Raw genomic sequence first — 24,096 nt, forward strand, 5'->3', positions numbered from 1 at the left:
TGTTTCAGATATTATTGTACGAGAATGGGAGAAGCCTGGGATTCATGTTTCCCCTTCTCCAATTTTTAGGAAGATGTTTCCTATTGCTGATTCTATTATGGAATCTTGGCAGATGGTTCCTAAGGTGGAGGGAGCAGTTTCCACTCTGACCAAGAGGACCACTATTCCTATTAAGGACAGCTGTTCCTTTAAAGATCTTATGGATAAGAAGAAGCTGTGCTTAAAAATATTTATGTTTACCAGGGTTATCAATGGCAACCGGCTGCATGTATTGCTACGGTTACTAGTGCTGCGGCATATTGGTTTAATGCATTGTCTGATTCTATTCCGCAAGATACTCCTCTTGAAGAAATTCAAGATAGAATCAAGGCTTTGAAGTTGGCTAATTCATTTATTGCAGATACTTCTGTACAGGTCATCAAGTTGGGAGCTAAAATGTCTGGTTTTGCCATTTTAGCTCGCAGAGCTTTATGGTTAAAATCCTGGTCTGCGGATGTGTCCTCTAAGTCTAAGCTTTTGTCTATTCCTTACAAGGGTAAGACCTTGTTTGGGCCAGGTTTGGCAGAGATCATTTTTGATATTACGGGAGGGAAGGGGCATTCTCTTCCTCAGGATAAAAGAAATAAACAGAAGGGTCGGCAGAGTAATTTTCATTCCTTCTGTAACTTCTCTGGTAAATCTTTTTCCTCTTCCTCCAAGCAGGAACAACCCAAGCCATCTTGGAAGTCAAATCAGTCTTGGAATAAGGGGAAGCAGTCCAGGAAGCCTGTTGCTGACTCAAAATCAGCATGAAGGGTCTGCCCCCGATCTGGAAATGGATCTTGTGGGGGGCAGACTTTTTCTTCACTCAAACTTGGGTTCGAGATGTTCAGTATCCCTGGGTGGTAGATATCGTGTCTCAGGGTCACAAACTGGAGTTCAAGAATTTTCCTCCCAGAGGCAGGTTTCTTCTCTCCAGGTTATCTGTAAACCAGATAAAGAGAGGCGTTTTTACGTTGTGTTCAGAATCTTTCTGAAATGTGAGTGATAGTTCCTGTTCCAGGGTCTGGGTTTTTATTCCAATCTCTTAATCGTTCCCAATAAGGAGGGACCTTTCAGACCTATTTTAGATCTCAAGAGTGTAAACAAGTTTCTCAGGGTTCCGTCTTTCAAGATGGAAACTATTTGCTCCATTCTTCCTTTGGTTCAGGAAGGTCAGTTCATGACCACAGTGGATCCAAAGGATGCGTATCTGCATATTCCCATTCACAGGGATCATCACAGGTTCCTAAGATTTGTATTTATAGACAAACATTTTCAGTTTGTAGCTCTTCCTTTTGGTCTGGCAACAGCTCCCAGAATTTTTTCAAAGGTCCTGGGAGCATTGTTGGCGGTGCTTAGATTGAAGGGTGTTGCAGTGGCTCCTTATCTGGACGACATTCTAGTACAGGCTCCATCTTTTCAACTAGCAAACTCCCACACAGAGTTTTTGTTGTCTTTTCTGCGCTCCCACGGTTGGAAGGTGAATTTAGGAAAAAGTTACTTCCGGCTACAAGAGTGGTTATTTTGGGGACCATTATAGATTCTCTATATATGATGTTTTTGACAGAAGCAAGAAAGTCAAAGGTTTTCAATACGTGTCTTGCTCTTCAGTCCCTTCCTCGGCCATCAGTTTCTCAGTGCATGGAGGTTATTGGTCTGATTGTTTCAGTCATGGACATCATTCCGTTTGCTCGGTTTCATCTCAGACCTCTGTAGTTATGCTTGCTCAGGCAGTGGAACTGGAATTATGCGGATATATCTCCAAAGATTGTTCTAAATCAGATATCTAGAGATTCTCTTCCATGGTGGTTGTCTCAGGATCTTCTCTCTCAGGGAACTTGCTTTTGCCGACCTGCCTGGGTGATTGTAACCACGGATGCCAGTTTGCTGGGCTGGGGTGCTGTCTGGGGTTCATTAAAGGCTCAGGGTCTATGGACTCGGAAGGAGTCGGTTCTTCCAATAAATGTTTTGGAACTGAGAGCAATTTTCAATGCTCTTCTAGCCTGGCTTAAGCTAGCTTCAGCCCAGTTTATCAGGTTTCAGTCATACAACATAACGTCAGTGGCTTACATCAATCATCAGGGAGGAACTCTGAGTTCCTTGGCCATGACAGAGGTAGCCAAGATTATTCAGTGGGCGGAGATTCACAACTGTTGTCTGTCTGCTATCCACATTTCAGGGGTGGACAATTGGGAAGCGGATTTTCTGAGCAGACAGACGTTTCATCCGGGGGAGTGGGAATTTCATCCAGAGGTATTTTCCAGCTTGATTCTCAGTTGGGGGCAGCCGGAGTTGGATCTCATGGCATTTCGTCAGAATACCAAGCTCCCGAGGTACGGGTCGAGGTCAAAGGATCCTCAGGCTGTTCTGATAGATGCTCTGGCAGTTCCTTAGACTTTCAGTCTGGCATATGTGTTCCCTCCATTTGCTCTTCTTCCTCGGCTCATTGCTCGGGTCAAACAGGAGAGGGCATCTGTGATTCTCATTGCTCCGGCGTGGCCTCGCAGAATCTGTTTTGCAGATCTGGTGGAGATGTCTTCTCTTCCACCTTGGCGTCTTCCATTAAGGAAGTATCTTCTTCTGCAGGGTCCTTTCCTTCATCCAAATCTCGTTTCTCTGAATTTGACTGCTTGGAGATTGAACGCTTGATTCTTTCTAAGCGTGGTTTTTCTGAGTCAGTCATTGAGACTATGATTCAGGCTCGTAAGCCTGTGACTAGGAAGATTTATTATAAGATTTGGCTTAAATATTTGTATTGGTGTGAATCCAAAGGCTACTCGTGGAGTAGAGTTAGGATTCCTAGGATTTTGTCTTTTCTCCAGGAGGGTTTGGAGAAAGGTTTATCTGCTAGTACCCTGAAGGGTCAAATTTCTGCTTTATATCTATTTTAATGCACAAGCATCTGGCGGATGTGCCAGATGTTCATTCTTTTTGTCAGGCCTTGGTTAGAAATCGGCCTGTGTTTAAGTCTACTACTCCACCTTGGAGTCTTAATTTGGTTCTTAGACTCCTTCAACAGGCTCCGTTTGAACCTATGCATTCTTTGGATATTAAGATGTTATCTTGGAAGGTTTTGTTTCTGGTGGTTATTTCGTACAGTATGAATCGCCTTTTCTTTCATGTAATTAGCAAGAGTCCATGAGCTAGTGACGTATGGGATATACATTCCTACCAGGAGGGGCAAAGTTTCCCAAACCTCGAAATGCCTATAAATACACCCCTCACCACACCCACAAATCAGTTTTTACAAACTTTGCCTCCTGTGGAGTTGGTGAAGTAAGTTTGTGCTAGATTCTTCGTTGATATGCGCTCTGCAACAGGTTGGAGCCCGGTTTTCCTCTCAGCGTGCAGTGAATGTCAGAGGGATGTGAAGAGACTATATTGCCTATTTTGAATTCAATGATCTCCTTCTACGGGGTCTATTTCATAGGTTCTCTGTTATCAGTTGTAGAGATTCATCTCTTACCTCCCTTTTCAGATCGACGATATACTCTTATATATACCATTACCTCTACTGATTCTCGTTTCAGTACTGGTTTGGCTTTCTACTACATGTAGATGAGTGTCCTGGGGTAAGTAAGTCTTATTTTCTGTGACACTCAGCTATGGTTGGGCACTTTTTTTTATAAAGTTCTAAATATATGTGTTTAAACATTTATTTGCCTTGATTCAGGATGTTCAACGTTCCTTATTTCAGACAGTCAGTTTCATATTTGGGATAATGCATATGAATAAATCATTTTTTCTTACCTTAAAATTTGACTTTTTTCCTGTTGGCTGTTAGGCTCGCGGGGGCTGAAAATGCTTCATTTCATTGCGTCATTCTTGGCGCTGACTTTCTTGGCGCAAAAATTTTCTTGTCATTTCCGGCGTCATACGTGTCGCCGGAAGGTGCGTCATTTTTTTGATGTTTTTTGCGCCAAAAAATTTCGGCGTTACCGTATGTGGCGCCATTTTTGCCGCCAAAAGCATTTAGGCTCCAAATAATGTGGGCGGCTTTTTTTGGCGCTAAAAAATTCGAGCGTCATTGTTGTCTCCACAATATTTAAGTCTCATTATTTATTGCTTCTGGTTGCTAGAAGCTTGTTCATTGGCATTTTTTCCCATTCCTGAAACTGTCATTTAAGGAATTTGATCTTTTTTGCTTTATATGTTGTTTTTTCTATTACATATTGCAAGATGTCTCAGATTGACCCTGAATCAGAAGCCACTTCTGGAAAAACGCTTAACTGAGTTTCAGTTCTACCAAAGCTAAGTTCATTTATTTTAAATGTTTTAAATGTTTATCTTTAGCTATGGTTTGTAATGTTATTATGATATACTTTTACATGCAGAATCCATTAGTGTTTATGCTTTATATATTTCCATTCTTACATCTTATGTACAAGAAATATTTAGAAGATTTATAAGAAATATTTTTCTGATTCTATTTTAAAGGCTTTGTCTGACTTCGTGCCTTCTAATAAAATTTTTAGGTCTTTTTCACTTCTTTTAATTATTGAAGTTTCAAATGACCAACAACATACTGATTTATCCTTCTCTGATGATGTTTTTTCTCTTTCAGAAATTTTCTTCATCAGATATTGACACTAACAAATCTACTTTTTTATTATTTTTCTATTATTAAAGTACATTTGTTCTTTGTTGAAAAGGTGTTGATTATTATGGATATTAAGGTAACTAGTTCTTTAAGACTAGCTGACACTATTTCTGCCTATTTATTTCTTCTGTGTTTTCAGAGGTTTTCTTTCCAATTCCCCATTCTAGGGAATGGAATAGGCTGAGAATTTTCTTTTATTCCTTCTTCAAAGGTTTTAAACTATATTATTTGCCAGCAGTTAAATTCAATTTGGAGGGTTCTCCAATTTATTGGGGCTATCTCTACTTCTACTAATTATGCTATTGTTTCTATAGCAAAATAGTATTTATTTTCCTTTAGATAGTTGTATCTTATTTATGGAAAATTATTTAGTTTCAGGTACTTTTCTTGGTCCTGTGATTTATTTGGATATTGCAATTGCTTCATTTTTTCTGTTTACTTTAAGATCAAGTATCAGATTATGATTTATTTTAGCATTGTTAAGGGACAACATTTACTAGACTAGGTGCTGTTGCATTTGTCTTGTTGTTTTGCATTTATTGATTATGCAAGTCCACTGTATTGACTGGTCCTTTAAACTGGACTATCATGCTAATAATTTCATTTGTGTCTTCATTTTATTGAATATTTTCGCAAATGAGGGTTAATCTATGTCTTTAGCTATTTTAGCTAGAAGAATTTTGTGATTTTTAAAAAAAATAAAATAAAAAAATCCATTTTTCTTTTGTTCTAAGATAATCAATTATTTGTTTTATAATTAGGTTCAATTCTTAACGGTTACTCTGGGCTTCAAGATTGAGTTCTAAGACTAAAACTTTAAGCTTATACTAGTTTGGTTGTTCTTATTAAGGAACGAATTCCTGAGTTCTTTCCCAAGTAACATGTTTTTAATCGGGGTTCGAAATCAGCTCCCTAATATTGCGATGTACGTGCCGTATTCCAGCTTGGCTGGTAAAGGGCAGGTTAAGACTTCTTTGAAATTTATTTGTTTCTATTTTGTCCAAATTTCTTTGATTTATTCCAGTAAGGCTAACACTTTCTTTAAGTGTGTTTCTGTCCTATATATTTTGGATACTGTTGAAGCATGGCTGGGCACCCATGGGGTTCAAGCGCTGCTCAGACCTGGAATCTTCTGGGGTATTTCTTCCAGTTCCTTTTTTAGGAACCGGGTTTGGAGTTTGATTCAAACTATTTTGCCTTTTTATGGTCATTGATAGCATTATTTGTTTTCCTTAGATACAATAAATGCATATTTTCATTTTTCTGTTTTCATTCAGATTATTTTCTGAGGATGCAGAATCTCATATGATTCACTTGCTCTTCAGGACATAGTTAGAGGATCTTTTTTTCGAAAGCTCTTGATTCCTCAAACAAGGGTCACCTTTTTTAGGTTTCCAGATAGTTTGTGTCACTGTCTTTGTCTCTATCAGACAAGGGATAATTCTATTGGGTTCCGTCTGTCGGTACCTTTAGTCTCTATTATTTCCTTCAGTTGCTATATATGCACAGAAGTTTTAGGTCTTATGGCCACAGCATTGGATTCAATTCCCTTTGCTCATTTTCACTAGAAAGAACCTTTCCAGTCTTTTATGAGTGTTGTTTCTTCTAGAACATGGTTGGAGGATCAATTTACCAAAAAGTTCGTTGATTCCTCAGACAAGGGTAACCTTTTTAGGTTTCCTGATAGATTCAGTGTCCTTGACTCTGTCTCTAACAGACAAGAGACGTCTGAAATTGGTTTCAGCTTGTCGAAACCTTCAGTCTCAATCTTTCCCTTCGGTAGCCTTATGCATGGAAATTCTAGGTCTTATGACTGCTGCATTGGACGCGGTCCCCTTTGCTCGTTTTCACATGCGACTTCTTCAGCTCTGTATGCTGAACCAGTGGTGCAGGGATTATACAAAGATATCTCAATTAATATCTTTGAAACCGTTTGTACGACACTCTCTGACGTGGTGGACAGACCACCATCGTTTAGTTCAGGGGGCTTCTTTTTGTTCTTCCAACCTGGACTGTGATTTCAACAGATGCAAGTCTGACAGGTTGTGGAGCTGTTTGGGGGTCTCAGACAGCACAAGGGGTTTAGGAATCTCAGGAGGTGAGATTACCAATCAATATTTTGGAACTCCGTGCAATTTTCAGAGCTCTTCAGTCATGGCCTCTTCTAAAGAGAGAGTCGTTCATTTGTTTTCAGACGGACAATGTCACAACTGTGGCATATGTCAATCATCAAGGAGGGACTCGCAATCCTCTGGCTATGAAAGAAGTATCTCAAATTCTGGTATGGGCGGAATCCAGCTCCTGTCTAATTTCTGCGGTTCATATCCCAGGTATAGACAATTGGGAAGCGGATTATCTCAGTCGCCAAACGTTACATCCGGGCGAATGGTCTCTTCAACCAGAGGTATTTCTTCAGATTGTTCAAATGTGGGGACTTCCAGAAATAGATCTGATGGCTTCTCATCTAAACAAGAAGCTTCCCAGGTATCTGTCCAGATCCAGGGATCCTCAGGCGGAGGCAGTGGATGCATTGTCACTTCCTTGGAAGTATCATCCTGCCTATATCTTTCCGCCTCTAGTTCTTCTTCCAAGAGTAATTTCCAAGATTCTTTTTTTTTATAAATCAAAGTTTTTTATTGAGGTTATTAGTAATACAGCATTCATTACACAACAACATATATATTAACTCTGCAGACATATGCCACCATGGATGACCTCTTCAGCACACAATATACAAAGAATAGCATGCCATTTCTAGAGAAAGTTAAGTCTACATAAAAAATAAAAACAAAAGGAAGAAATATATACATAATAATGAAACCTCTTTTTCTTTAGTTATGTTCCTCAGCTGCTTAAAGTAATGCTCTTGAACCTGTCAAGGCTAATGATATAGGAAAGAGGAATGATAGTAATGACAATAGCTGTGGATAATAATATATTGAGGTGCAAAGTAGCGGATAAGTACCGCTGAAGAAGTTCACCATACTGGGTAAATAAAAAGATCTGAAAAAATGGGTGAATATAGACTAATCTATAGTCAAATGGGGGGGGGGGAGGTTAGCGATTAATGCAAACTACAGTTATCTCCTATACTTTTAATACAAGATCACATAAAACTCCAAGTCACAGTCAGAAATATGGGCATTAATTAAATATGAATGTGGTAGTAGGGGAGGGGCCCAAGGAAAGTACACAGCACCACCTCTTGAGTTAATCTAGTACTATCAACAGTATATCAGTTGCAACCTCAGATGTTTGCTAAATTCCAATCTGCATGCCCCTAGTTTATTGCCCAATATTACCAATATTTTGTATGATTGAGTTAAAAGCTTAATTTTCCTGTGTCTCATAAAGCATGGAGGGTGCGCTGTCTCGGCCGCAGACAGCAACCCCCACGTCTAACACCAGTACAAACCAACCAGAGATTTTTCTGTAAAATACCAAGGCTGTTAATATCATATACAAAATTGGAGAGCTCCAGTATCATGTTGCGACAGAGATCAAAGTATTTTCGGAGCTTAGCTGTATCCTAATAATTCTCTAGTGAAAGTCGCTTAAAGATCTACTCCACATAAGTAAACCACAGTGGAACACTGAACGGTACAGCCCAGGCTCTTAAGGCTAATAACCAGCTCACATGTATCGACTTTTATATATATCAGAAAATTAGGGATATTTATATTGTATTACAATTCCATATTTAGTGAGCCATTCATGTGAAATGTGAACATGTAAAAGTTGGAATCTCTGGCTGAACCAGTGATAGCTAAGTTATAATGAACCCATGAGCTAAATTCAGGGACACCCCATTTCTTTATGCGAACCATAGTACCGTGTATGTGAGCAAAAATGGGAAACATACTAGAGAATCAAGGACTCTCTATGAAAAACATTCATATTAAAGTAAACCCAAGCAATATCTCATATTATTCTATGTGACATGCCAATTAACATTCTCTAAATGAGAAGACCTATGTATATTTCTTTATTTAAATAAAGCATTAGTTTCGTTAGAAGGTCCAGCACATGCAGTCACCGGGTCACGACTCCCCAACTTCTCCAGTGAACAGTTAAAGTCCCTCATGCGTGTTATGCAGAGGATCAAAGATAAATATAAAAAACAACTATCCACCCGGATCGAAGGGGCTCCCTGTTAGTCCAGTAAGCGCTATGGTGACTCGTATTCCAGATTTCTGCCTTAGACACATCCATGCAGCCTTCACGTGGACCTTTCTTAAGCCTCCCGGCTTCAGAACATATAGAGCATGTATGTAACTGATCGATAATTTTCTCCAATACTTGCCAGCAGCTTGTAATGATGCAAGACTTCCTGCAGACCTCCGTTGCTTCTCCAGCACTGTCTGAGTGGACATAGTGTGCGTGGTATGCTGAACCTCATTTCTCCAACATAGGTGTGTCCGGTCCACGGCGTCATCCTTACTTGTGGGATATTCTCTTCCCCAACAGGAAATGGCAAAGAGCCCAGCAAAGCTGGTCACATGATCCCTCCTAGGCTCCGCCTACCCCAGTCATTCTCTTTGCCGTTGTACAGGCAACATCTCCACGGAGATGGCTTAGAGTTTTTTAGTGTTTAACTGTAGTTTTTATTATTCAATCAAGAGTTTGTTATTTTAAAATAGTGCTGGTATGTACTATTTACTCTGAAACAGAAAAGAGATGAAGATTTCTGTTTGTAAGAGGAAAATGATTTTAGCAACCGTTACTAAAATCCATGGCTGTTCCACACAGGACTGTTGAGAGGAATTAACTTCAGTTGGGGGAACAGTGAGCAGTCTTTTGCTGCTTGAGGTATGACACATTCTAACAAGACGATGTAATGCTGGAAGCTGTCATTTTCCCTATGGGATCCGGTAAGCCATTTTTATTCAGACAGTAAATAAGGGCTTCACAAGGGCTTATTAAGACTGTAGACATTTTCTGGGCTAAATCGATTCATATATTACACATATTTAGCCTTGAGGAATCATTTAATCTGGGTATTTTGGTAAAATAATATCGGCAGGCACTGTTTTAGACACCTTATTCTTTAGGGGCTTTCCCTAATCATAGGCAGAGCCTCATTTTCGCGCCGGTATTGCGCACTTGTTTTTGAGAACAGCATGACATGCAGTCGCATGTGTGAGGAGCTCTGATACATAGAAAAGACTTTCTGAAGGCGTCATTTGGTATCGTATTCCCCTTTGGGCTTGGTTGGGTCTCAGCAAAGCAGATACCAGGGACTGTAAAGGGGTTAAAGTTAAAAACGGCTCCGGTTCCGTTATTTTAAGGGTTAAAGCTTCCAAATTTGGTGTGCAATACTTTTAAGGCTTTAAGACACTGTGGTGAAATTTTGGTGAATTTTGAACAATTCCTTCATACTTTTTCGCAATTGCAGTAATAAAGTGTGTTCAGTTTAAAATTTAAAGTGACAGTAATGGTTTTATTTTAAAACGTTTTTTGTACTTTGTTATCAAGTTTATGCCTGTTTAACATGTCTGAACTACCAGATAGACTGTGTTCTGAATGTGGGGAAGCCAGGGTTCCTTCTCCTTTAAATAAATGTGATTTATGTGACACTGAAAATGATGCCCAAGATGATTCCTCAAGTGAGGGGAGTAAGCATGGTACTGCATCATTCCCTCCTTCGTCTACACGAGTCTTGCCCACTCAGGAGGCCCCTAGTACATCTAGCGCGCCAATACTCCTTACTATGCAACAATTAACGGCTGTAATGGATAATTCTATCAAAAACATTTTAGCCAAAATGCCCACTTATCAGCGTAAGCGCGACTGCTCTGTTTTAGATACTGAAGAGCATGAGGACGCTGATGATAATGGTTCTGAAATGCCCCTACACCAGTCTGAGGGGGCCAGGGAGGTTTTGTCTGAGGGAGAAATTTCAGATTCAGGGAAAATTTCTCAACAAGCTGAACCCGATGTGATTACATTTAAATTTAAGTTGGAACATCTCCGCGCTCTGCTTAAGGAGGTATTATCCACTCTGGATGATTGTGAGAATTTGATCATCCCAGAGAAACTATGTAAAATGGACAAGTTCCTAGAGGTCCCGGGGCTCCCAGAAGCTTTTCCTATACCCAAGCGGGTGGCGGACATTGTAAATAAAGAATGGGAAAGGCCCGGTATACCTTTCGTCCCTCCCCCCATATTTAAAAAATTGTTTCCTATGGTCGACCCCAGAAAGGACTTATGGCAGACAGTCCCCAAGGTCGAGGGAGCGGTTTCTACTTTAAACAAACGCACCACTATACCCATAGAAGATAGTTGTGCTTTCAAAGATCCTATGGATAAAAAGTTAGAAGGTTTGCTTAAAAAGATGTTTGTTCAGCAGGGTTACCTTCTACAACCAATTTCATGCATTGTCCCTGTCACTACAGCCGCGTGTTTCTGGTTCGATGAGCTAGTAAAGGCGATCGATAGTGATTCTCCTCCTTATGAGGAGATTATGGACAGAATCCGTGCTCTCAAATTGGCTAATTCTTTCACCCTAGACGCCACTTTGCAATTGGCTAGGTTAGCGGCAAAGAATTCTGGGTTTGCTATTGTGGCGCGCAGAGCGCTTTGGTTGAAATCTTGGTCAGCTGATGCGTCTTCCAAGAACAAACTCCTTAACATTCCTTTCAAGGGGAAAACGCTGTTTGGCCCTGACTTGAAAGAGATTATCTCTGATATCACTGGGGGTAAGGGCCACGCCCTTCCTCAGGATAGGTCTTTCAAGGCCAAAAATAAACCTAATTTTCGTCCCTTTCGTAGAAACGGACCAGCCCCAAGTGCTACGTCCTCTAAGCAAGAGGGTAATACTTCTCAAGCCAAGCCAGCCTGGAGACCAATGCAAGGCTGGAACAAGGGAAAGCAGGCCAAGAAACCTGCCACTGCTACCAAGACAGCATGAAATGTTGGCCCCCGATCCGGGACCGGATCTGGTGGGGGGCAGACTCTCTCTCTTCGCTCAGGCTTGGGCAAGAGATGTTCTGGATCCTTGGGCACTAGAAATAGTCTCCCAAGGTTATCTTCTGGAATTCAAGGGGCTTCCCCCAAGGGGGAGGTTCCACAGGTCTCAATTGTCTTCAGACCACATAAAAAGACAGGCATTCTTACATTGTGTAGAAGACCTGTTAAAAATGGGAGTGATTCATCCTGTTCCATTAGGAGAACAAGGGATGGGGTTCTACTCCAATCTGTTCATAGTTCCCAAAAAAGAGGGAACGTTCAGACCAATCTTAGATCTCAAGATCTTAAACAAGTTTCTCAAGGTTCCATCGTTCAAAATGGAAACCATTCGAACAATTCTTCCTTCCATCCAGGAAGGTCAATTCATGACCACGGTGGATTTAAAGGATGCGTATCTACATATTCCTATCCACAAGGAACATCATCGGTTCCTAAGGTTCGCATTCCTGGACAAGCATTACCAGTTCGTGGCGCTTCCTTTCGGATTAGCCACTGCTCCAAGGATTTTCACAAAGGTACTAGGGTCCCTTCTAGCGGTGCTAAGACCAAGGGGCATTGCAGTAGTACCTTACTTGGACGACATTCTGATTCAAGCGTCGTCCCTTCCTCAAGCAAAGGCTCACACGGACATAGTCCTGGCCTTTCTCAGATCTCACGGATGGAAAGTGAACGTGGAAAAGAGTTCTCTATCTCCGTCGACAAGGGTTCCCTTCTTGGGAACAATAATAGACTCCTTAGAAATGAGGATTTTTCTGACAGAGGCCAGAAAAACAAAACTTCTAAACTCTTGTCGGACACTTCATTCCGTTCCTCTTCCTTCCATAGCGCAGTGCATGGAAGTAATAGGTTTGATGGTAGCGGCAATGGACATAGTTCCTTTTGCGCGCATTCATCTAAGACCATTACAACTGTGCATGCTCAGTCAGTGGAATGGGGACTATACAGACTTGTCTCCGAAGATACAAGTAAATCAGAGGACCAGAGACTCACTCCGTTGGTGGCTGTCCCTGGACAACCTGTCACAAGGGATGACCTTCCGCAGACCAGAGTGGGTCATTGTCACGACCGACGCCAGTCTGATGGGCTGGGGCGCGGTCTGGGGATCCCTGAAAGCTCAGGGTCTTTGGTCTCGGGAAGAATCTCTTCTACCGATAAATATTCTGGAACTGAGAGCGATATTCAATGCTCTCAAGGCTTGGCCTCAGCTAGCAAAGGCCAAGTTCATACGGTTTCAATCAGACAACATGACGACTGTTGCGTACATCAACCATCAGGGGGGAACAAGGAGTTCCCTGGCGATGGAAGAAGTGACCAAAATCATTCAATGGGCGGAGACTCACTCCTGCCACCTGTCTGCAATCCACATCCCAGGAGTGGAAAATTGGGAAGCGGATTTTCTGAGTCGTCAGACATTACATCCGGGGGAGTGGGAACTCCATCCGGAAATCTTTGCCCAAATTACTCAACTGTGGGGCATTCCAGACATGGATCTGATGGCCTCTCGTCAGAACTTCAAGGTTCCTTGCTACGGGTCCAGATCCAGGGATCCCAAGGCGACTCTAGTAGATGCACTATTAGCACCTTGGACCTTCAAACTAGCTTATGTATTCCCGCCGTTTCCTCTCATCCCCAGGCTGGTAGCCAGGATCCATCAGGAGAGGGCGTCGGTGATCTTGATAGCTCCTGCGTGGCCACGCAGGACTTGGTATGCAGATCTGGTGAATATGTCATCGGCTCCACCATGGAAGCTACCTTTGAGACGAGACCTTCTTGTTCAAGGTCCGTTCGAACATCCGAATCTGGTCTCACTCCAGCTGACTGCTTGGAGATTGAACGCTTGATCTTATCAAAACGAGGGTTCTCAGATTCTGTTATTGATACTCTTGTTCAGGCCAGAAAGCCTGTAACTAGAAAAATTTACCACAAAATATGGAAAAAATATATCTGTTGGTGTGAATCTAAAGGATTCCCTTGGGACAAGGTAAAGATTCCTAAGATTCTATCCTTTCTTCAAGAAGGATTGGAGAAAGGATTATCTGCAAGTTCCTTGAAGGGACAGATTTCTGCCTTGTCTGTGTTACTCCACAAAAAGCTGGCAGCTGTGCCAGATGTTCAAGCCTTTCTTCAGGCTCTGGTTAGAATTAAGCCTGTTTACAAACCTTTGACTCCCCCTTGGAGTCTCAACTTAGTTCTTTCAGTTCTTCAGGGGGTTCCGTTTGAACCCTTACATTCCGTTGATATTAAGTTATTATCTTGGAAGGTTTTGTTTTTGGTTGCAATTTCTTCTGCCAGAAGAGTTTCAGAATTATCTGCTCTGCAGTGTTCTCCTCCTTATCTGGTGTTCCATGCAGATAAGGTGGTTTTACGTACTAAACCTGGTTTTCTTCCAAAGGTTGTTTCTAACAAAAACATTAACCAGGAGATAGTCGTGCCTTCTTTGTGTCCGAAACCAGTTTCGAAGAAGGAACGTTTGTTGCACAATTTGGATGTTGTTCGCGCTCTAAAATTCTATTTAGATGCTACAAAGGATTTTAGACAAACATCTTCCTTGTTTGTTGTTTATTCTGGTAAAAGGAGAGGTCAAAAAGCAACTTCTACCTCTCTCTCTTTTTGGATTAAAAGCATCATCAGATTGGCTTACGAGACTGCCGGACGGCAGCCTCCTGAAAGAATCACAGCTCATTCCACTAGGGCTGTGGCTTCCACATGGGCCTTCAAGAACGAGGCTTCTGTTGATCAGATATGTAGGGCAGCGACTTGGTCTTCACTGCACACTTTTACCAAATTTTACAAGTTTGATACTTTTGCTTCTTCTGAGGCTGTTTTTGGGAGAAAGGTTTTGCAAGCCGTGGTGCCTTCCATTTAGGTGACCTGATTTGCTCCCTCCCTTCATCCGTGTCCTAAAGCTTTGGTATTGGTTCCCACAAGTAAGGATGACGCCGTGGACCGGACACACCTATGTTGGAGAAAACAGAATTTATGTTTACCTGATAAATTACTTTCTCCAACGGTGTGTCCGGTCCACGGCCCGCCCTGGTTTTTTAATCAGGTCTGATAATTTATTTTCTTTAACTACAGTCACCACGGTATCATATGGTTTCTCCTATGCAAATATTCCTCCTTAATGTCGGTCGAATGACTGGGGTAGGCGGAGCCTAGGAGGGATCATGTGACCAGCTTTGCTGGGCTCTTTGCCATTTCCTGTTGGGGAAGAGAATATCCCACAAGTAAGGATGACGCCGTGGACCGGACACACCGTTGGAGAAAGTAATTTATCAGGTAAACATAAATTCTGTTTTCCGTACCATAGTCTCTCCCTTGTTACTTCATTAGACCCACATTCACTCTGTAGTGCTAGCCTGGCCCGCTGAAAGCTTAATGGGCCACTAGCAGAGCATATTTCAGTAGATGGGAGGGAGGATGAGCTGACTGAAGCCTGCAGCATAGCCACGCAATCTGACAAATGATGATCTAGACGTGCGCACATATCTTGCAGCAGCGATGTAATTAGTCTCAAAGTGATTCTATGGCGCGCTGCGTTGTGAAAGTCCGCCATGTTAATGTATCGGCTTATAGCGATCCAAAATAGAGGCCGTAGTGGTCTGTAGACTGTAAATTTTAGGCGTCTGGATCTCCTTAAGTCATAAATCTCTGTAGTGGAACACTGTTCTGACAGTGAGGTATAATGTATGCCGATGCTCAGCTAGCTAACTGGAACTGATCTCGTAAACATTATCCAGGCCCCATCGATCAATATCTTCTTATGGAGATTATAAGTTATATTTGGCTCCAAATATTAAACACAGGTGTCGACCCACCCTTCACTGTCTAACAACAAAGAGGGTAAACTGCTAGTGAAGTCATTTTGGCATTTTTGGTTATTTTAAATGTAGTCTGTAGCTGGAGCCCAAGACAGATGCGACTGTTCTCCTCGGCAGTTGGCTCCGCCCCCCAATTTCCAAGATTCTAAAGGAGTGCTTGTTTGTTCTGCTGGTGGCTCCAGCATGGCCTCACAGGTTTTGGTATGCAGATCTTGTCCGGATGGCCACTTGCCAACCGTGGACTCTTCCGTTAAGACCAGACCTCCTATCACAAGGTCCTTTTTTCCATCAGGATCTCAAATCCTTAAATTTGAAGGTATGGAGATTGAACGCTTGATTCTCAGTCATAGAGGTTTCTCTGACTCTCTGATTAATACTATTATACAGGCTCGTAAATCTGTATCTAGGAAGATATATTATCGAGTCTGGAAGATTTACATTTCTTGGTGTTTTTCTCATCTTTTTTCTTGGCATTCTTTTAGAATTCCTAGAATTTTACAGTTTCTTCAGGATGGTTTGGATAAAGGTTTGTCTGCAAGTTCCTTGAAAGGACAAATCTCTGCTCTTTCTGTTCTTTTTCACAGAAAGATTGCTAGTCTTCCTGATATTCATTGTTTTGTACAAGCTTTGGTTCGTATAAAACCTGTTATTAAGTCAATTTCTCCTCCTTGAAGTTTGAATTTGGTTCTGGGGGCTCTTCAAGCTCCTCCGTTTGAACCTATGCATTCGCTGGACATTAAATTACTTTCTTGGAAAGTTTTGTTTCTTTTGGCCATCTCTTCTGCTAGAAGAGTTTCTGATTTATCTGCTCTTTCTTGTGAGTCTCCTTTTCTGATTTTTCATCAGGATAAGGCGGTGTTGCGAACTTCTTTTGAATTTTTACCTAAGGTTGTGAATTCTAACAACATTAGTAGAGAAATTGTGGTTCCTTCATTGTGTCCTAATCCTAAGAATTCTAAGGAAAGATCGTTGCATTCTTTGGATGTAGTTAGAGCTTTGAAATATTATGTTGAAGCTACTAAAAATTTCCGTAAGACTTCTAGTCTATTTGTTATCTTTTCTGGTTCTAGGAAAGGTCAGAAGGCCTCTGCCATTTCTTTGGCTTCTTGGTTAAAGTCTTTGATTCATCATGCTTATGTCGAGTCGGGTAAAACTCTGCCTCAAAGGATTACAGCTCATTCTACTATGTCAGTTTCTACTTCCTGGGCGTTTAGGAATGAAGCTTCGGTTGATCAGATTTGCAAAGCAGCATCCTGGTCTTTGCATACTTTTACTAAATTCTACCATTTTTGAGGTGTTTTCTTCTTCTGAAGCAGTTTTTGGTAGAAAAGTACTTCAGGCAGCTGTTTCAGTTTGATTCTTCTGCTTATAATTTCAGTTTTTTTCATTATAAGATTTAAACTTTATTTTGGGTGTGGATTATTTTCAGCGGAATTGGCTGTCTTTATTTTATCCCTCCCTCTCTAGTGACTCTTGCGTGGAAGATCCACATCTTGGGTATTCATTATCCCATACGTCACTAGCTCATGGACTCTTGCTAATTACATGAAAGAAAACATAATTTATGTAAGAACTTGCCTGATAAATTCATTTCTTTCATATTCGCAAGAGTCCATGAGGCCCACCCTTTTTTGTGGTGGTTATGATTTTTTTGTATAGAGCACAATTATTCCAATTCCTTATTTTTTATGCTTTTGTACTTTTGTCTTATCACCCCACTTCTTGGCTATGCGTTAAACTGATTTGTGGGTGTGGTAAGGGGTGTATTTATAGGCATTTTGAGGTTTGGGAAACTTTGCCCCTCCTGGTAGGAATGTATATCCCATACGTCACTAGCTCATGGACTCTTGCTAATTACATGAAAGAAATGAATTTATCAGGTAAGTTCTTACATAAATTATGTTTTCATATTTTTCACTCTGATAAGTTAGTTCTGCGGACTGTCTTGGGTTTTCTTCCCAAGGTTGTTTCTGATAAGAATATTAATTAAGAGATTGTTGTTCCTTCTTTTTGTCCTAATCCTTCTTCTCATAAGGAGCGTTTGTTGCACAACCTGGATGTGGTTCATCCATTGAAATATTATTTGCAGGTGACTAAGGATTTTCGGCAGTCTTCTTCTTTATTTGTTGTCTTTTCTGGGAAGCGTAAGGGTAAGAAAGCTATGGCTACTTTTCTTTCTTGTTGGTTGAGGAGTGTTATTCGCTTGGCATATGAGACTGCTGGTCAGCAGCCTCCTGAGAGAATCACGGCTCATTCCACGTGGGCTGTTGCATCTTCTTTGGCTTTCAAATATGGAGCTTCGTCGCAGCCTTGCAAAGCTGATCTACGGGTCATCTTTGCATACTTTTTCTAAATTTTAAAAATTTGATACTTTTGCTTCAGCAGAGGCTTCTTTTGGGAGAAAGGTTCTTCAAGCAGTGGTGCCTTCTGTTTAGGTTAACTGTCTTGTCCCTCCCATATCATCCGTGTCCTCTAGCTTAGGTATTGATTCCCAACAGTAATTAAGATGATCTGTGAACTCGCCGTGTCATTAGAAAGAAAACATTTATTCTTACCTGATAAATGTATTTATTTCTTCACACACTGTTTTTCAGACAGTTTGCTTTTCTATAAACTTCAGGCACCTCTGCACCAATGATTACTTCCTTTCTCCTTTCCCTTTGGTTCAATGACTGGGGACTGTGGGTAGGGGGAGTGGTATTTAACAGCTTTTGCTGTGGTGCTCTTTGCCGCCTCCTGCAGGAGTGATATTCCCAACAGTAATTAAGATGATCCGTGGACTCACTGTGTCAAGAAATAAATTTATCAGGTAATAATAAAAAATTTTTTTATTTTAAAATGGTATGTTTGGGAAACAGATATCAGTTAATATCTAAGAGATCTGTAAATGTAAAGTTCTGCCACAAACATTTTAACTAACAAGCTTCTGTGTTAAAAAGTCAAAGGTCTCCATTTAATTCTAAATAGTAGCAGCCTAAAAAACATTTCATTCCCAGAGATGGAAGTCACATAAGCTATCCAGAAACAGGGCTACAGAGGGTTCTTCTCTCAGCAATAGACAACCGCTCACCACATTTGGGTAATTTTAAGAGACTATTTGTAAAGGCTACTCCATCAAATCAAATGATTTCCCACTTCCTCTTTCTCAAATCCAGTTTTCCTGAAAGACAAGTGAAACGGGGAGTTTACCAGCATTTTGCAAAACAAGGCATGGATTTTATTCACATCTGAATAATAAAAATACATTTTAAAAAACTGGAGACCTTAAATAAAAAGAAATTAAAGATGGAATCTTTCTCAACAAGGGTAAATCTTATTTGTACAATAGAAAAGAGAAGTGGTGTGAGTGCTAGCTTAAAAGTGTTTAGCTATCAAAAATGATCAAATAGTGTGTAAAAAAGAAAAGTCTGTGGAACAGTAGCGCTCCTAAGAAACGGAGATTACCATACAAAAAGTTACAACTTGTGATAAAATAAATATATATATATATATATATATATATATATATATATATATATACATATATACATACATATACACACACACACACACACACACATATATATATATATATATATATATATATATATATATATATATATATATATAATAGGAATATATAAAATGATATTCCTATAAAAATAAATAATTAATAAATAATATACAGGGAGTGCAGAATTATTAGGCAAGTTGTATTTTTGAGGATTAATTTTATTATTGAACAACAACCATGTTCTCAATGAACCCAAAAAACTCATTAATTTCAAAGCTGAATAGTTTTGGAAGTAGTTTTTAGTTTGTTTTTAGTTATAGCTATTTTAGGGGGATATCTGTGTGTGCAGGTGACTATTACTGTGCATAATTATTAGGCAACTTAACAAAAAACAAATATATACCCATTTCAATGATTTATTTTTACCAGTGAAACCAATATAACATCTCAACATTCACAAATATACATTTCTGACATTCAAAAACAAAACAAAAACAAATCAGTGACCAATATAGCCACCTTTCTTTGCAAGGACACTCAAAAGCCTGCCATCCATGGATTCTGTCAGTGTTTTGATCTGTTCACCATCAACATTGCGTGCAGCAGCAACCACAGCCTCCCAGACACTGTTCAGAGAGGTGTACTGTTTTCCCTCCTTGTAAATCTCACATTTGATGATGGACCACAGGTTCTCAATGGGGTTCAGATCAGGTGAACAAGGAGGCCATGTCATTAGATTTTCTTCTTTTATACCCTTTCTTGCCAGCCACGCTGTGGAGTACTTGGACGCGTGTGATGGAGCATTGTCCTGCATGAAAATCATGTTTTTCTTGAAGGATGCAGACTTCTTCCTGTACCACTGCTTGAAGAAGGTGTCTTCCAGAAACTGGCAGTAGGACTGGGAGTTGAGCTTGACTCCATCCTCAACCGAAAAGGCCCCACAAGCTCATCTTTGATGATACCAGCCCAAACCAGTACTCCACCTCCACCTTGCTGGCGTCTGAGTCGGACTGGAGCTCTCTGCCCTTTACCAATCCAGCCACGGGCCTATCCATCTGGCCCATCAAGACTCACTCTCATTTCATCAGTCCATAAAACCTTAGAAAAATCAGTCTTGAGATATTTCTTGGCCCAGTCTTGACGTTTCAGCTTGTGTGTCTTGTTCAGTGGTGGTCGTCTTTCAGCCTTTCTTACCTTGGCCATGTCTCTGAGTATTGCACACCTTGTGCTTTTGGGCACTCCAGTGATGTTGCAGCTCTGAAATATGGCCAAACTGGTGGCAAGTGGCATCTTGGCAGCTGCACGCTTGACTTTTCTCAATTCATGGGCAGTTATTTTGCGCCTTGGTTTTTCCACACGCTTCTTGCGACCCTGTTGACTATTTTGAATGAAATGCTTGATTGTTCGGTGATCACGCTTCAGAAGCTTTGCAATTTTAAGAGTGCTGCATCCCTCTGCAAGATATCTCACTATTTTTGACTTTTCTGAGCCTGTCAAGTCCTTCTTTTGACCCATTTTGCCAAAGGAAAGGAAGTTGCCTAATAATTATGCACACCTGATATAGGGTGTTGATGTCATTAGACCACACCCCTTCTCATTACAGAGATGCACATCACCTAATATGCTTAATTGGTAGTAGGCTTTCGAGCCTATACAGCTTGGAGTAAGACAACATGCATAAAGAGGATGATGTGGTCAAAATACTCATTTGCCTAATAATTCTGCACTCCCTGTATATGGATCCTGGGATTGGATACAAAGTGTGACTAAAAAGTGGGTTAAAGTGCTCAGAAAGCCAATCTAAACACACCCAAAAAAGAAAAAATATATTATCTATAAGTATAGTTATACTTTATCTTAATGACAAATATATATCTGATGTATGGATGTGACAAAATGCGCAAAACTATTATACATAAATCAAATATATCAAATTTATTGGAAAATTACCATTGCTAATATATCATACTAGAAAGGAATTATAAAAATTATATATATTAAGTTAGATGCCAGCATCAAAATTATAAAAAGGGTATAAAAAGGCTATATCCATATATAACATTCCTATATATGCGTCTATATAGTTATATATCAGAACACTAAATGTGCTATTGATATGGGACAATATAGAATCAAAAGGTTACGCTTTAAACAAATAGATATACATATGAGCCGCCCACTCTCTTAGCACTAGAGAGTGTATTAGAGCTTGTAGTTCGTAGGCTTATAGTGTTCTTGCATAGAATATTGAGGAAAGTGAGTTGGTGAAGCGGTTATTTTCAGCTGTGCACAGCTTAAACACTAAAAACTCACAGTTCTCCGATACACGGAAGAGTATTTCAGTTTTTTAGGAGCTCCGATTGAATGATGTCAGACCTCTTCCGGTCCAATCCGTATGCACTGTGGATTTCTCACCCAATGGGGGGATTTCAATACCGGAGACCTTGCCGATTCCAAATTGCAGTATCAAACTTCAAAGTGTTTGTTCCGTTTAGAAGAGAGAATGTATCATTCTCTTTTGTGTTTGGGAATCTGCAACAATCTCTTTGTTATGGTATCATTGATCCGGAGTCTTAAAATGCAAAAGGGGCCCTATCCAGGTTAGGCAAATATTATAAGTTGAACACTTAGACAGGAATTATACATATGGTTTGTATTTCCAAGGATAAAACACAAACGATGTACCTGCAATGTGTTATAGAAAGAAGGAAGGCCAAGCAACACAGGAAATTATTTATATGCCCAAAAAAACGATAAAATCAAAATTTAGGGATGAACCTGCTTGTTGCAAGTATATAGCCTATTTTAATAAAATCAATAAACAAGTTCTACGCGTTTCGGTAGTCAAAAGCTACCTTTATCAAGATATCAAATCTTATTTGTAGCAAGATTTGTGGTAAAAATTTAAATGCATGTAATATATTTTCTACAAGATCATGGATGGCTAATCACAGCAGGGAATTCTTCTTTGTGGAGCTGAATATGGATCACTATTTATTCAGTCCACCAGGATCCGGCAACCCTATACCACCTCCAAGGACATCTTAAAGAAAAATACATCTTTCTGAAAAACTAATTAATATGATAGAATTTACTAGTTATATCTATCTCTTGCATGATTTCTGTATTCTATCAAGTTAATCAGTATTACTTCAGACGTGAAGAAGAAAGGAAAGTTGAAAGTGTGTTTTCTAAAAATGCATTGCTAGCACAATGAATAGTTATTGCTACTTTCAATACTCTTGCTAATTTAGCTTCTGAATCTCTAAATAACATGACCTTCCAGTGTGTTATGTTTATCACAGTATAGCACATCTAATACAGAGGGTTTGTTTCAGCTCTATGCAAAAAAAAAACACTTGTGAATGAATAGCATGTTTACACAATCATATATGATGTGACCAGTAGTTCTTGGCCTAAACAAAATTAAAATGAATATACAGTACACATTGCTTACTTGAAAGCATAATAAAAACACGGGTCAAGTGCTTAATATAAGGAAAAGATATAATTGAATACTGTGTAACTAAAATGCTGTGTATATACTTACTTACACACACACACATCCACACAAAACACCTAGAAGCCAGCAGCACAGTTTTCAGTGACTTAGGCAGTGAACCCCAGAACACAACACATAGAACCTCTGACACTCTCTTGCAAGCACACAGATTTAAAGCAAAATGGAAGCGTTAGTTACAGCTTTTGGCCAAATGGTGGTCATCTTCCTCCCTGGGTCCCTAACCTACAGCCACACAATGCATGCCTTCAACAAACCACACTAAGACACAAACAATGGTGCACTATCCTAGATACATACAAAACACTGAAATGGACTGCGCTCTCTATTTATTTATTTTTATATATATATATATATATGGCTTGCTTGTCTTTATACGTTTCTCATGTTTTGCTTTTGTTGAATATCAGTAGTTCTGTTCTTTGTGTTTAAAGAGTTGCAATAATTTCTCAGGAAATTGGACATCCTACCACATTTTAATTTACATATAAGACATAATAAGGATGAGTTAACTTAACAATATAAAACAGCCTTTTCTCCGACATTTCAATGGTCAAGGCCGTTGAATTGCAAAAATTCCACAATCCATTTGAAAATTTGTTTTCTGATGGGTTAGAATGGCTTTTGGATTTGAGAAACCATGTGAAAACCTGAACGTAATATTATCGCGATCTGTTCTAATATACCACTGTAAATATCTTCAAAGCTACTTAAAGTGTCAGTGAAGTCAAAATTAAGCTTCCATGTTTCAGATAGGGCATTCAGTTTTAAACAACTTTACAATTTAATTTTATCACCAAATTTTCTTTGTTCTCTTATTCTCTTTTGAAATCTACATCTAGGTGGCTCAAACCGATTTCTAAGCCGTTGAACGCCATCTCATCTGCATTTTGAAAGTTTTTCACAGTTAAACGGTGCTAGTTCATTTGTGCCCTGTAGATAACATTGTTCTCACTCCTGTAGAGTTATTTATAATTTATGAGTCCGCACTGATTGTCTAAAATGCAAGTCTGTCAAAAGAACTGAGATAAGGTGGCAGTCTGCAGAGGCTTTAGATACAAGGTAATCAGAGGTAAAAAAAAGTGTATTAATGTTGGTTATACAAAACTGGGGAATTTGGTAATAAAGGGATTACCTATCTTTTTAAACAATAACAATTTTCAAGTAGACTGTCCCTTTATTGGATTCTTTTCAAATTTAAAATGATTTTAAACCAAATTCTATTCAATAGGTATAACAAATTTTAGTTTGTTCGGTTATTAACCTTTGAAAAATGGAAATCAATCTTCTAATGCAGTGTTGTATTAACAGATGTGATGTGCTCAAAATCACTTAATCATTTCATTATTTGCTGTGGGAAAAAAAAAACTTTACTATAAATGCTGCTTTTTAAAGTAAATTTCTTTTATCTTTATCTGGTTAACTTCAAATGTCAAAGTTATAATACTTTTTCTCCACCTGACTGGTAAACTGTAGTGATGTATTTCTACTGTGTTGTGTGTTTATATTTGTGTGTCTGGTTTATATATAATTGTGTTTATGTAATGTATACATATTTTATATGCTTTTTTTTAGTCATTGTTTGGCAATTTCCATTTTTTTGTATTAAAGGTATATGAAACATAATTTTTTTTCTTTCATGATTCAAGTAGTGCATGCACTTTTAAGCAAC

At 39.6% G+C, this 24,096-nt stretch overlaps 1 protein-coding gene across 1 annotated transcript in view; it reads left to right on the forward strand.

Moving 5' to 3' along the window:
* RASA1 (RAS p21 protein activator 1) overlaps positions 1–24,096 on the forward strand; it is a gene marked incomplete in the record, with an annotated part of 550,200 nt that overhangs the window by 192,654 nt on the left and 333,450 nt on the right.

This window comes from Bombina bombina, chromosome 2 (genome assembly GCF_027579735.1).
Source record: "Bombina bombina isolate aBomBom1 chromosome 2, aBomBom1.pri, whole genome shotgun sequence".
Classification (NCBI taxonomy): domain Eukaryota; kingdom Metazoa; phylum Chordata; class Amphibia; order Anura; family Bombinatoridae; genus Bombina; species Bombina bombina.